The sequence below is a fragment of the Ostrea edulis genome, chromosome 10 (genome assembly GCF_947568905.1).
Source record: "Ostrea edulis chromosome 10, xbOstEdul1.1, whole genome shotgun sequence".
NCBI classification, from domain to species: Eukaryota; Metazoa; Mollusca; class Bivalvia; order Ostreida; family Ostreidae; genus Ostrea; species Ostrea edulis.
In genome coordinates, this window is record NC_079173.1 from 37,420,350 (window position 1) to 37,434,645 (window position 14,296).

A 14,296-nucleotide genomic window follows, 5' to 3' on the forward strand; every position below is an offset into this window, starting at 1 on the left:
GGCAACCTCCCTGTAACAGGTACCAGATTATAAAGCACTCTCCCTCTAACAGGTACCAGATTATAAAGCACTCTCCCTCTAACAGGTACCAGATTATAAAGCACTCTCCCTCTAACAGGTACCAACTAATAAAGCACTCTCCCTCTAACAGGTACCAACTTATAAAGCACTCTCCCTCTAACAGGTACCAACTTATAAGGCAACCTCCCTGTAACAGGTACCAGATTATAAAGCACTCTCCCTCTAACAGGTACCAACTAATAAAGCACTCTCCCTCTAACAGGTACCAACTTATAAGGCAACCTCCCTGTAACAGGTACCAACTAATAAAGCACTCTCCCTCTAACAGGTACCAACTTATAAAGCACTCTCCCTTTAACAGGTACCAACTAATAAAGCACTCTCCCTCTAACAGGTACCAAATTATAAAGCACTCTCCCTCTAACAGCTACCAACTTATAAGACAACCTCCCTGTAACAGGTACCAGATTATAAAGCACTCTCCCTCTAACAGGTACCAGATTATAAAGCACTCTCCCTCTAACAGGTACCAGATTATAAAGCACTCTCCCTCTAACAGGTACCAACTAATAAAGCACTCTCCCTCTAACAGGTACCAGATTATAAAGCACTCTCCCTCTAACAGGTACCAACTAATAAAGCACTCTCCCTCTAACAGGTACCAACTAATAAAGCACTCTCCCTCTAACAGGTACCAACTAATAAAGCACTCTCCCTCTAACAGGTACCAACTTATAAGGCACTCTCCCTCTAACAGGTACCAACTTATAAGGCAACCTCCCTGTAACAGGTACCAGATTATAAAGCACTCTCCCTCTAACAGGTACCAGATTATAAAGCACTCTCCCTCTAACAGGTACCAGATTATAAAGCACTCTCCCTCTAACAGGTACCAACTAATAAAGCACTCTCCCTCTAACAGGTACCAGATTATAAAGCACTCTCCCTCTAACAGGTACCAACTAATAAAGCACTCTCCCTCTAACAGGTACCAACTAATAAAGCACTCTCCCTCTAACAGGTACCAACTAATAAAGCACTCTCCCTCTAACAGGTACCAACTTATAAGGCACTCTCCCTCTAACAGGTACCAACTTATAAGGCAACCTCCCTGTAACAGGTACCAGATTATAAAGCACTCTCCCTCTAACAGGTACCAACTAATAAAGCACTCTCCCTCTAACAGGTACCAACTTATAAGGCAACCTCCCTGTAACAGGTACCAACTAATAAAGCACTCTCCCTCTAACAGGTACCAAATTATAAAGCACTCTCCCTCTAACAGGTACCAACTTATAAGACAACCTCCCTGTAACAGGTACCAGATTATAAAGCACTCTCCCTCTAACAGGTACCAGATTATAAAGCACTCTCCCTCTAACAGGTACCAGATTATAAAGCACTCTCCCTCTAACAGGTACCAACTAATAAAGCACTCTCCCTCTAACAGGTACCAGATTATAAAGCACTCTCCCTCTAACAGGTACCAACTAATAAAGCACTCTCCCTCTAACAGGTACCAACTTATAAAGCACTCTCCCTCTAACAGGTACCAACTAATAAAGCACTCTCCCTCTAACAGGTACCAACTTATAAGGCAATCTCCCTGTAACAGGTACCAACTAATAAAGCACTCTCCCTCTAACAGGTACCAACTTATAAGGCAACCTCCCTGTAACAGGTACCAGATTATAAAGCACTCTCCCTCTAACAGGTACCAACTTATAAGACAACCTCCCTGTAACAGGTACCAGATTATAAAGCACTCTCCCTCTAACAGGTACCAGATTATAAAGCACTCTCCCTCTAACAGGTACCAGATTATAAAGCACTCTCCCTCTAACAGGTACCAGATTATAAAGCACTCTCCCTCTAACAGGTACCAACTAATAAAGCACTCTCCCTCTAACAGGTACCAGATTATAAAGCACTCTCCCTCTAACAGGTACCAACTAATAAAGCAACCTCCCTCTAACAGGTACCAACTTATAAAGCACTCTCCCTCTAACAGGTACCAACTAATAAAGCACTCTCCCTCTAACAGGTACCAACTTATAAGGCAATCTCCCTGTAACAGGTACCAACTAATAAAGCACTCTCCCTCTAACAGGTACTAACTTATAAAGCACTCTCCCTTTAACAGGTACCAACTAATAAAGCACTCTCCCTCTAACAGGTACCAGATTATAAAGCAACCTCCCTCTAACAGGTAAGCACTCTCCCTCTAACAGGTACCATCTTATAAGGCAACCTCCCTCTAACAGGTACCAGATTATAAATGGAGGATATTTTATAATCTGGTACATGTTGGAGGAAGTGTGCTTTATTAGTTGGTACCTGTTACAGGGAGGTTGCCTTATAAGTTGGTACCTGTTAGAGGGAGAGTGCCTTATAAGTTGGTACCTGTTAGAGGGAGAGTGCTTTATAATCTGGTACCTGTTAGAGGGAGAGTGTCTTATAAGTTGGTACCTGTTAGAGGGAGGGTGCTTTATAATCTGGTATCTGATAGAGGGAAGATGCTTTATGATTTGATGATAAAGCATTTTATCTCAAAGAGGTACCAAGTTATACAGCACCCTAACTCTAACAGGAAGCAGTGTATGCTAGGACTAAAATAATAATAGCTTCTCCCAAAGTAGAACTTCTATTGTGCTTATCAAAAACAATCGTTGTCAATAGTACAGTGTACTTGGGATCAGCTGGACTTGTTACACTACAGAAATCATGGAACACACTGTTTCCATGTTGTACCTGTTTGGTTGTGAATCCCAGATGATGTTCAACAACTTGTTCAACACCTTGTTTGAAATGAAAAGACTTGTAAAGTTTACAAATTTATTATAGCACAAGTCAATATTGTTTTAGAGTAGCTGATAACAAGTAATAAGTTTTCCAATAAAAATAAATGAGTACAAGCAGAAAAGGTTACATAGGGTGTGTTTTTGATGCCATTTCTAGAATAAAGTGCACCACCACGGCACATGATACGCCCGTCACATATTGTTAACAGTATAGATTGTACCCATTAAAACATTTTTATTTATATCACCTTAATTAAATGTCACAGTGACCTTAAAGTAGGATGCGACACACCTTCTACCTAAGATGCATTAGTTGACCAATTTTGGTGATTCTAGGTCTAATAGTTTTCAAGTTATGAGCCGGACAAGTTTTTGCCATATATGGCCATATCTTCTTAATGAAAAGTCACAGTGACCTGGTTTTAATGTGCGACACACCTTCTACCCAAGATGTATCTACAGACAAAGTTTGATGATTCTAGGCCTTGTAGTATTTAAGTTACGGGTCGGACACGTAAAAGCTAACAGACGGACGGACATGAACGCCATACCATAATACGTCCCGTCTTAAGACGGGCGTATAAAAAGGCTTTAAATAGTATCAGCCATCATCAGGCTGTCACATACTTTCTTTCCATAAATAAAAGCTCCTAAACTTAAAAGTGACAGGAGGCCGGTAGATAGACAACTAGAGCTCTGCGGAAAATATTTCCCCAAAATTGACCATGATCAACAATCTGTAAATATTCTAAAACACCAAAGAAGTTATTTACAAAGACCCTAGCTTCAAAACTGTGAGAGGAGTTAAAAGGTCAAACCGTCATTTATTTAATACATGTATATTTCCTCAAAAACTGACTTGGTTAAACCTGTAATTTTCAAAAAATTAAACAAAAATCAAAATCATAGCCACATACACATTTTCCATACCCATACAAATACTCTGCAGAATAAGGTTCTCAGTTGAATATTGGGAGAAATTTGACAAATCATGTACTTTCTATGTAATGTTTCCTCAAAATACTCAGTTCAAGAATCTGTAATTTTCTCAAACAAGGTTTTCCTATTAAGTGAACCTACAACCTTGACCTTAAAAAACAATAAGCATCTTCCTTTTATGGTGATCAAATGTACCAAGTTGTAAGATTCTGGAGCTTACGGTTCAGTCTGTATCCCATCTTACAAGGTCCGGACAGACAGCACCATACCATAATATGTCCAGTCTCTGACGGGCAAGTACCATAATAAGAAAATCTAAAGTTATGACCCTAACAAGCTTTCACAAACTATAAAACATGAGGTGTTTGTAAAACATATAAGCCCCCATGGTGCAAAACTGAAAAGGGTTATACACATGCATAATTTGATTGATAGTAGTATCATCAATTCGAAATATTGAGCAAACAATATCTTCCTATGTCAGGAGTGGATTGACCAAGTGACCTAAAAATCAATAGGGGTCATCTACTCCTTATGCTGTACCAGGTTTGGTGTCAATCAAGCAAATAATTCTTAAAACATAAGAGACAATATATTACTATGTCCAGTTTACCCCTTGACTTTTGACCATATGACCTCAAATCTACTCCTTGAGATGTACCAGTGTACCAAGTTTGATGTCTGTCAAGCAAAGGGTTCTCAAGATATTGAGCAGGCAGTGTCTTCCTATGTCCAGAGTAGATTGACCCTTGACATTTCGACCTAAAAAACAATTGGGGTCCCCTTCTTTTCATAACCAACCCACATATGAAATATATTACGATCAAGTGAATGGTTCTTAAGATATTAAGCGGACAACATGTGGTCTACCGACCGACCAACAGGTGCAAACCAATATGCCCCTCTTCTTTGAATGGGGGCATAAATATAGTGTTATAACACTAAAAGGCTTCCATACATCTAAAAGTAACATAGGACAAGGCTAACTATAGAAACATTGAGATAGTCTAAACACTTAAACTCTGAAAAAGTAATATCTGATACTACCCTGAACCAAGTAAATTGACTCTGCTAAGGTATTTACATATTATAATGTAAAATCTAAATAGTTCCCTAACTCAATGTTATGTTCATTTCCTACTCTATGTAAAAGATAAGAGGCGAACACGAAATTCATGTGAAAAGTACAAACCTTAGAGTTCTTTAACCTAGCAGAGTGAGTAAATCTGAGTCACCTCCTTATATAGGGCTGACAAAATCAATGGGATACTAAATATAAATGCTCAATCTGATAACCCAGGATTAAGCCTCTTGGCCAATGGAATTGCAGAAAACAAATTATGTTCAGGAAGACTGGCATAATGGCAGGTATAATGAATACGCAAGATCGTAAATACCAAGTTAGCGGAACTCTCTTGTAAAGAAGTCCGGAAAAGCGTGTCGATCTTGGGCATTTTTTGTTTATTCAAAACATGGCATCGGAAGACGATTTAACTTCCACGTGCTTTCCACAATTAAAAGCATTTTTAGATGAAAGGTGTGTAAAAGCGTCTGGATACAGGAAAAATGAACTTCTGAATTTAGCTCGCGAAGCTATATATTTTGACACAAGCTCTTCTCAGCTTTGGGAATTTCCTGGCTGACAGCAGTGGGGAAAAATCCACCACATTTCCATTAAAATCTATCAGTTGTGGATATTTCTGCGTATTATGTTTCTTTCTTGAATCATTAACTACAGTCTACTGCAATGCAATGACAGTACACCATTGTTAAAATCGGGCGAATCGATCACAACAAAAGTTGCAGAACTGGTATTATTTACCAACATGCCCAAATTCTCGCAAACTCTGGGTCTCGCGAGACTTTGAAAGGGGAAAGTAAAATTTAAAACCAAGACAGAAAAAGTAGTCGCGATCTTGCGTATTACATAGCACAGTGAAAGGTAAACATGTGAAACATTAAGATATTTCCTTTATAAAATCTTAAATGTAAAGTTTGAAAAGGTTGCATGTATAGTACAATGTATGCCAGTGGATTTGAAAATGACCTGAATCAATGCTCTTTCTATTTGGTACAAAACAGATATAGTTATGATTAATCATTATATCATTGGGTAAAGGCGGCAGTCTGCTTCCCTTAAGGATGTATTCTAAACAGTGGATGCAATCAAAATCTCTGCCTCCACAAACATAATATCTTTGAAGTATTGGATGTGTGTGTTCATATTCTGTCCAATCCTGTAACATGAAAAACAAGACATAATCTTATTGGCTCATCCTAAATTTAGTATCCTATCAACGTTTAACTAGTAAATTGCATTCTTCTATTGTGTTATCGAGTATATAAGCTCAAACACAGTATTTATCAAGTTTCTCTGAATAATTAGAATTTATCCTACCATCTCCTACCATTATCTTTTTCCTTTAAATATTGAATATCTTAGACAGAAAATAAAATCATAAAAACTTTATATATCACACAATGCGAAGTCAATATAAAATTACTGGTAAAGAAAGTTCAACTCTTTGACACAAGTATGATGGAAAATTAAAGATAACGGTGATAATGTTTCGAGGATTGTTTTCATCTCTCAAACAAAATACATGTAGAATTTCAGATTGAAAATAGAAGCAATGTTGACTATTTGAAATGACCATATGGAATTTGTGCACCACAAAGATGAACTTACATAATGGATTTTAGCCTAAACAGCCCAAATTCTTCCAAAACCAATGCACACAGTTCTAAACTACCCTGGATGAAAAAATGAAAGAAAAAAAGATTTATATATATATATGTCTGTTCTTAATGTTTGAATATCTTCACACAAATAAAAGATATAGGTTAACAAAGAGGCCCATGGGCCACATCGCTCACCTGAGTCACCCTGGTCCAGTTCTAAAGATTTTCCCTATATATTCGCATGTAAAACTTTGGTCTCTATTGTGACCCCATCCTACCCCCAGGGGTCATGATTTGTAACAAGAGGCCCATGGGCCACATTGCTCACCTGAGTCACTTTGGCCCATATCTGAAGACTTTCCATATATATTTCCATGTAAAACCTTAGTCCCTATTATGGCCCAAACTACCCTTTGCATACTTGAATCTACACTATGTCAGAAAGCTTTCATATAAATGTCAATTTCTTTGGCCCAATGGTTCTTGAGAAGAAGATTTTTAAAGCTTTCTCCTATATTTGTATGTAAAACTTTGACCCCCCCCCCACTTGTGGCCCCATCCTACCCCCCCGGGGCCATGATTTGAACAAACTTGAATCTGCACTACGTCAGGAAGCTTTCAGGTAAATTTCAGCTCTTCTGGACCAGTGGTTCTTGAGAAGATTTTTAAATGACCCCACCCTAATTTTGTGATTATCTCCCCTTTGTGCCAAGTTTTGGTTGAAATTGGCTCAGTGGTTCTGGAGAAGAAGATGAAAATGTGAAAAGTTTATGCCGACGACAGACAACTAACAAATTTTGATCAGAAAAGCACATTTGAGCCTGAGAAAAATTTTTTTTAGAGCTTACTGGCAAAATCTCGGTGCCCTGTAAATGTGATTTCTTACATCCTTATTGGCGGGGTAAAAGCATCTGTTAAATTCTGAGATGGTGTTCCCTGGTGAAATAGTATCCTTTACAAACAGACGGAAATGTCTTTTTGTTTCATCAACGCTTTGTGTGCCCTCGTGTACAAGTAAATGTATTTTTGATATAATAGTCTCATCTACTGGCTGGCTTAATCCTGGAAACTAAGAAAACATTCTAAATGAATACATGTAATTATATAAGGGGATTTGAAACAAAATGTATGCCTCTCTTGCTGAACTTTGCCAACAGAATTTAAGTTTGACAATTTTCATTTATGTATATTGAAAGTTTGATGCCTGTGACATTTGGGAATTACTGACATAGCATAATTTTAGGGATTGTAGCATTGGTGAGAAACACTGCACTGCCACCGGTCTCTAATTTATGAATGGGCTTGTAAATTTTTCAGTTAAAGTTTATAATCTGATTGGACTACTTGTCTGGCAATATATACAGGGCTCGAAATTAATGTATGCCCGTCACTCCGTGACTGGTTAAAAGTCTGGCTGACTGACTGACATTTGTTTTAGTCAGTCAGATGAGTTAATTTTCTAAAGCATCATTTTGGAAAATATACTTATGAAAGAAGTAGGTACAGTTTCTAAAGTCATTTGGCTCAAAATATCGATGATTTCACTTGGAGCTCAAACCCTGGCATTCAAATAAGGTATGGATTAGCAAACCCAAAATCTGCTCAGTTTGATCAGCAAAATGATTTGTGTCATATGACGTGAGCTAGAAGTTGGCATAAAATTGCAAAAATGCCATTTTCAATGAAAATATCCACAAATTCAGGTGGTTTTCTTATCAGAAAACATACAGTGCATGCGTCGAGCAAATTCATATTCAAGTATGTTTTTCATCTTAAATTAATACACAATATATATCATTTTTATTTTGCTCGACAAATGCGAACATCTTTTCCTGAGCAATAATCTGTATGACATTTGACAGTTTTCAGGCTTATTTGAAAACAAGATGTGTTTGTGAAACACAAATGCCCCAGACAATGGTCAATTCCAAAGATGGTCAAGGTCACAAGGGCAAATATCTTGGTACCAGTAGAAAGATCTTGTTAAAAGAAATCATCATGTATAATACGAAAGCTCTAATATTTAACATTTAGAAGTTATGACCAATGTAAAAAAAATTAAAAGTAAGTTAAATGTCAAGGTCAAAAGGTTTAATACCAACGGAAAGGTCTTGTCACAAGGAACACTCATGTGAAATATCAAACCTCTATCACTTATTGTTCAAACGTTATTAGCAAGGTTAAAGTTTTCAAAAAGTAAGCCAAACTCCAAAGTCAAGGTCACAGGGTCAAAAATGTTGGTACCCCTGGAAAGGTCTTGTCACAAGGACACTTATGTGAAATATCAAAGCTCTATCACTTACTGTTCAAAAGTTATTAGCAAGGTTAAAGTTTTCAAAAAGTAGGTCAAACTCCAAGGTCAAGGTCACGGGGTCAAAAATGTTGGTACCCACGGAAAGGTCTTGTCACAAGGAATACTCATGTTAAATATCAAAGCTCTATCACTTACTGTTCAAAAGTTATTAGCAAGGTTAAAGTTTCAGACAGAATGACAGAATTACAGAATGACAGACAGGACAAAAACAATATGCCCCCGATCTTCGATCTCGGGGGCATAAAAAGGCAGGAAATGTCATAATGCTGTCCAAATAGAAATATCATTCTGGTTTTGTTGACATAGTATACCTGGCATATATTTTACTTTCTTAAAACGCTTATTAAAGTTAATTCCAAACACATTTTATTGAGAGAAAATTTTTGGGCCTTTTTATGTATACAATCGTACCTTGTTCTTTACACGTTTGGCATGCTTCGATCTGTAGACCTATCAGACAAATCCGAGTTGTAAATATAAATCCCACATTTAAGTGTTACAATATTGTTTAAGACATATTGAGCTAAATTTCATTTTAATAACATTAATGAAATGTGTTTAAATATTTCTGGAAAACTCTGTTGGACTAGTAAATTTTTCAGCGGACTGGTTGAAATTATACCCCATCAGTCCGGCTGGACTGGTGACATAAAAAGTTAGCTTCAAGCCCTGTATATAGGGAGTAAAAGATGCTTCATTTACCTCCCCTACTAGATGCTTTCTGTGATCTGCTGGATCTGGTAAAAACAATGAATCTCCACTTTCTTCTGAATGCTTTCCTTGGCCAACTTCTCACAGAGGAGCTTTGATATTGTTTTCCTTTTCCAGATAGAGTCCGTTTCTTGAATCTGAAGACAAATATGACACCATTTTAACATGTCTCAGTAGTCCTCATAAATTCCAGTAATTAATTCATCACTAAATGTTTTAACCTCTAATTGAAAATGATTTCATATTTCAATTGACACATAAAATGTTCAAATTGGGAAAGTATGAAAAGTATTAATTACCTTGTGCTTAGATACGTATAAATAAAAGAGAAGAAAAAAATGTTTTCACTCAGCAAAACATGATATATATTCATAGCAAAATCTGTGTCAGAGATCTCATTCCTTTCTGTCTAAAAAAAATTCTAATTATGTCTCCCCTCTTCCAGGGGGAGACATAGTTTTTGTACTTCATCTGTCTTTCTGTCTGTCACAAAATCTTGTGAACACTTCTCCTATATGGCTTATCGGATAGTCTTGAAACTTTGTGCAATGCTTCATTCTCATTTGTAGATGTGCATATTGGTGGGACAGGATGATCCAATTATTTTCCTTAAAGTTATAGTGGATCTAACAGGGGTGGAAGAACAGTGTCATTGCTACATAAGGGTCCAGCAAATGAAAAGACCCAGTCCCTATTGAAAATTCCCTCTAATTAGATAACAGCTAAACCATAAGCTGATTTTCATGGTGTACAAAATGCATACCTTAAACTCTGGATATTTCAAGACAGTCCTCAAGGAAACTATTGTGAGGCAGTCCATCTTCTTGGAAGGCTGTAGTGATCGTCTTTTTTTTTGTGTCTAGCTGAATTCTGCTGAAAGAATTTATTAGTCTCACTATCAACCTTGCCATGCATTAATTTTTTTAAAGACCACACCTGTAATCAAAATCAAAGCATTACTTGTTTCTAAATATATACATCAGTATCATCATCAACAAAGACAGCCTTGTCTTGAAACACAAGCTTAGTATAACATGAAACCAATCATTACAATGACCAATGTTTCAAATTTATTTATATTAACAGTCCTTGACCAGTCGAATTTGATCAATATTTTCATTAGTTTGTCACTATGAAGATACCGTAATTTTCCAACTCAGTCTCAGATAGACATACACGGAGAAAATTTGTGGCTGGATCGGGAATTGAACCTAGGGACCTCTGTGCAAGATTTTACCAGTTGGTGCCGTGACTACTCTTGTCCTGCCAGGGGTGAAATGAATCTGGGTTGTGTGTCTTCGACGGCAAAGACAAATTAAAGGGAGGAATTTAGTAGTTAGGGCTACACGGACCGTGGATATCGACCTGGATAGCTCAGTGGTTAGAGCACCTGACTAGTAATGCAGGGATCCTAGGTTCGACTCCTGGTCCAGCCAAATATTTTCTCCTCCCCTATACTGCATTCCGTGACGTAACTTGCGCAGTGTTAAGTTTATACGTGTATCAAATTAAAAATCTAGGCCCACTGGCCTTCATTGTGGAATGAATAGTAGGATTGTTACATATAATGTCCGAAATTACAAACGTTCACAGAAAATACCAAAGATATGACCGAAATTAAAAATTATTGAAGTCGTCAAAGGAGGGACCAAAATTTTTAATGTGAATATGATAGTAGATGTCATGTATTACTGAGGTCATTTTAGCTCCTCTCTCGGTAATTTTTGTCATTTTTTGGTAATTTCTGTAAGTGGTACCGCAGTAGGCTAGTTTTGGTCATTCCTGCGCTGCGGAATGACTTACCACGTGCCCTGGCCTTGTGCTTGTTTAGCCTATATTGAATATACTTACCGATCTTGCAAAAATCTTTTGATTCCCGGGCAATATGGTACTAATATCTCATGTTTTATATATTAATATACCTCGCGGACACTACTAAAGACAGAGATATTTCCGGCACCAACGGTCTCTTCGTAGATATGTTTGGTCTATCGTCCCGCTTTCCCATATTTGATATTTTCTATCTTTTTTTGCGCAAGAGTAAGCCTATTTTAAGTACAACTTAACAGATGAAATACAGGGGCAATTAACTCATTGTATAGGGGCAGGTAACTCGTGGTCGCCGCCCTGCAAGCGGTACCAAATAGCGTTAACCCACCTGTTGTGCGACATTTTTTGATAAAGATTCGGTTGTCTTCAAACTACCCCTATTGTGACTCACCACGTGCGACTTCTGGTGAAATATCGAGCCCGAAACGTACGATTAAAAAATAAGCGATAAATTTTTTGAAGATAAATTGTGATGCGCGGATGCGCTGAATACAACCTGCCGTATCATTTGGTTCGAATCCCGCTCGCGCCGTTAAGTGAGAACGTTTCCCAGTTTACTTTCGGTAGGTCGGTGGTATCTTCCCAGGTACAATTTTATAACAATTATTATCAAAATCTAGTTTGAAATTAATATAGATTCTCATGGAAAATATAAATTTTGCATATATATTTTCTTAAACTTTACAAAAAGAACAAATATGTTTTCAAATATATATCAAAATCAGTATTTTTTTTTTTCTCTTCTTATGAAACTGACTTTTGGTCCTGTGACATTTTGTCCTACTTTCATAAAATTTCTTTTTGACACTTTTTGTCCATGGTCATTTTGTCCTGTGACTTTCTGTCCTTCATTCTTCCGACATTGGTATATGGTAATCTACCCTTATATTGAATGTGTGGTTCAATAAAGGTAACATGAGAAGTTTTTGTAAAATGTGTTTTTACAAGCGATGCATGCACATGTACATGGCAATTGATATATCTATAGTATTGATGAACTGCGATCTGTTTTCAGTTTATGATCAGTATATTTTTTTTATACGTTAACGGGAGATAACTCGCGTTTGTTGATGGTATCCATCATCTACAGGTGAGACCGCGGCGAGGACAACGGGACCGCAGAGGGGGGGGGGGGGGGGGGGATATACAGGGTTACCTGAGATATACCGCGGTAGCTCTATCCCGCGGGGGATGCGCGGAAAACACGGGATCCGCGTTCGCCGTACTATACATTGTATCTGGGTCCTCTCTTCCACCAATAGAAACTGGGCGCCACCAGATAACTGAAAAATTGTTGAGTGTGACGGAAAACATCACTCGATATGCTAAAATGCATTGTGTAGATCTAGATGTTAAAGTCTTCAGAATAAATTGTTTCATATATTATTCCAGTCTCGTCTTTTCCGTTCAAATGAAAAGATGAAGAGAATTAACAGTGATGAATGTCACGACTCCTTCAAAGAATAAACCAAGAGTCGGGCAATCACAAACCCATGGACATAGCAGAGGTGTGGCCAGGTGCCCTGGGGAAATAAGCATCCCTTTTCGACCGATCACATCCGCCGTGAGCCCTACGTGTATATCGGGTAAATGAAGTAATCCGTATATAGTCAAATTTATTGTGCAACATGCATTTCAGACATCATTTTACCCAATGACAAGTTGAATTGGTAAATCGAATCGTTGAAATGAATCTGAATGCGAATTGTACCAGAATCACAAGCACATAGATAATGCTGTCCTTCCTTTAATATTGGTTTCCCTCCTGTATAGCCGGAACAGCAAAGTCCTATCCACAGTGTTTGGGTTTTTTTTCTTCATTTTATGTATTTGGGAGGGGCTTTTTTGGTTTGTTTATGATCATTGGTTAAAGTGGTCACAGAGAGCGACAGGGAGATCATGGATTCGGGTTCCTTTCGTATAATGCCCGCTTCAAACCTAAAACTACGTAGTGACTGCTCATTTGTTAACTAGAAATGGGAGTCGCGGGTATTGCAGGTGTCGGTCAAATGAAGAACCATCACTGCAATAGCTCTGAGCACCAAACATACACTTGTATGTATAGAAGTTAGAAATACATCTATAGGTATATAAGTCAAACATACATCTGAAAATATATAACAGACCGTAAAAAACCAAGGTTGTTACAGCAGGTGTGGCACGATAAAGATCCCTCCCTGCGCAATGGCCATATGTATATATATTAAAACATTAAAAGATATGACTATTCTAGACCCATCCGAGAGTTAAAACCATTTTTCGTCCTTTTCTGTTATTCCTAAGTATGCATTTAGATTTTATATAGATACATAAATACTATATACTAAGTTTCGCCCCACCCTGTGGTCATAACTCCTACACCGGGGATCATCAAATTTACAATTTTTGTAAAAGACTACCTGCTCTTTCTAAATATCCATTTAGTTTCAATTTAGTATCGATAACACTAAAGAAGATGTTATTTAAGTGTTTTACACATAAACACAATATAGTAAGTTTGGCCCCGCCCTCGGGTCAGAATTCCTACCCCGGGGATCATGAAAATTACAATTTTGGTAGAAGCCTTCCTGTGCTACATTGCTATGCATTTAGTTTTTCTTAAACATGTGCGTGCGGCTGTAAAGAAGAGGATTTTTGAAAATTGGTCAAATTTTGCCCCACCCCAAAGGCCCCAGGAATCCTGAAATTTACGATTGTTGTTCCCCTTGTTCCCAAGATGCTTCATACCAAATTTGAAAAGAATTGAAATGATAGTTATCAAGAAGTTAAAAATTTATATTCACATTTTTAAAATAACTGATCATTTTGGCTCCGTCCTAATACCAAATCTCTACCCCTGGGATCATCAAATGTACAATTTGGGTAAAGGACTACCTGCTCTTTCTAAATGACCATTTAGTTTAAATTTACATGCAGTATCAATAGCACTAAAGAAGATGTTATTTAAGTGTTTTACACATAAACACTATATATCAAGTTTGGCCCCGCCATGGGGTCA

General features: G+C 37.6%; 1 long non-coding RNA gene across 2 annotated transcripts; it reads right to left on the reverse strand.

Moving 5' to 3' along the window:
- Positions 1-2,844: 2,844 nt before the first annotated feature.
- LOC130050765 (uncharacterized) lies at positions 2,845-11,595 on the reverse strand. 2 transcript variants are annotated; one of them, XR_008799021.1, is made up of 6 exons: positions 10,232-11,595; positions 9,460-9,605; positions 9,169-9,207; positions 7,292-7,512; positions 6,451-6,515; positions 2,845-5,998 (listed from the first exon to the last, which is right to left on the reverse strand). It is a non-coding gene; the product is annotated as an uncharacterized LOC130050765 (long non-coding RNA). The 2 variants fall into 2 exon arrangements; XR_008799020.1 differs by lacking the exon at positions 9,169-9,207 and having other exon boundaries at positions 10,232-11,590.
- Positions 11,596-14,296: the final 2,701 nt, after the last annotated feature.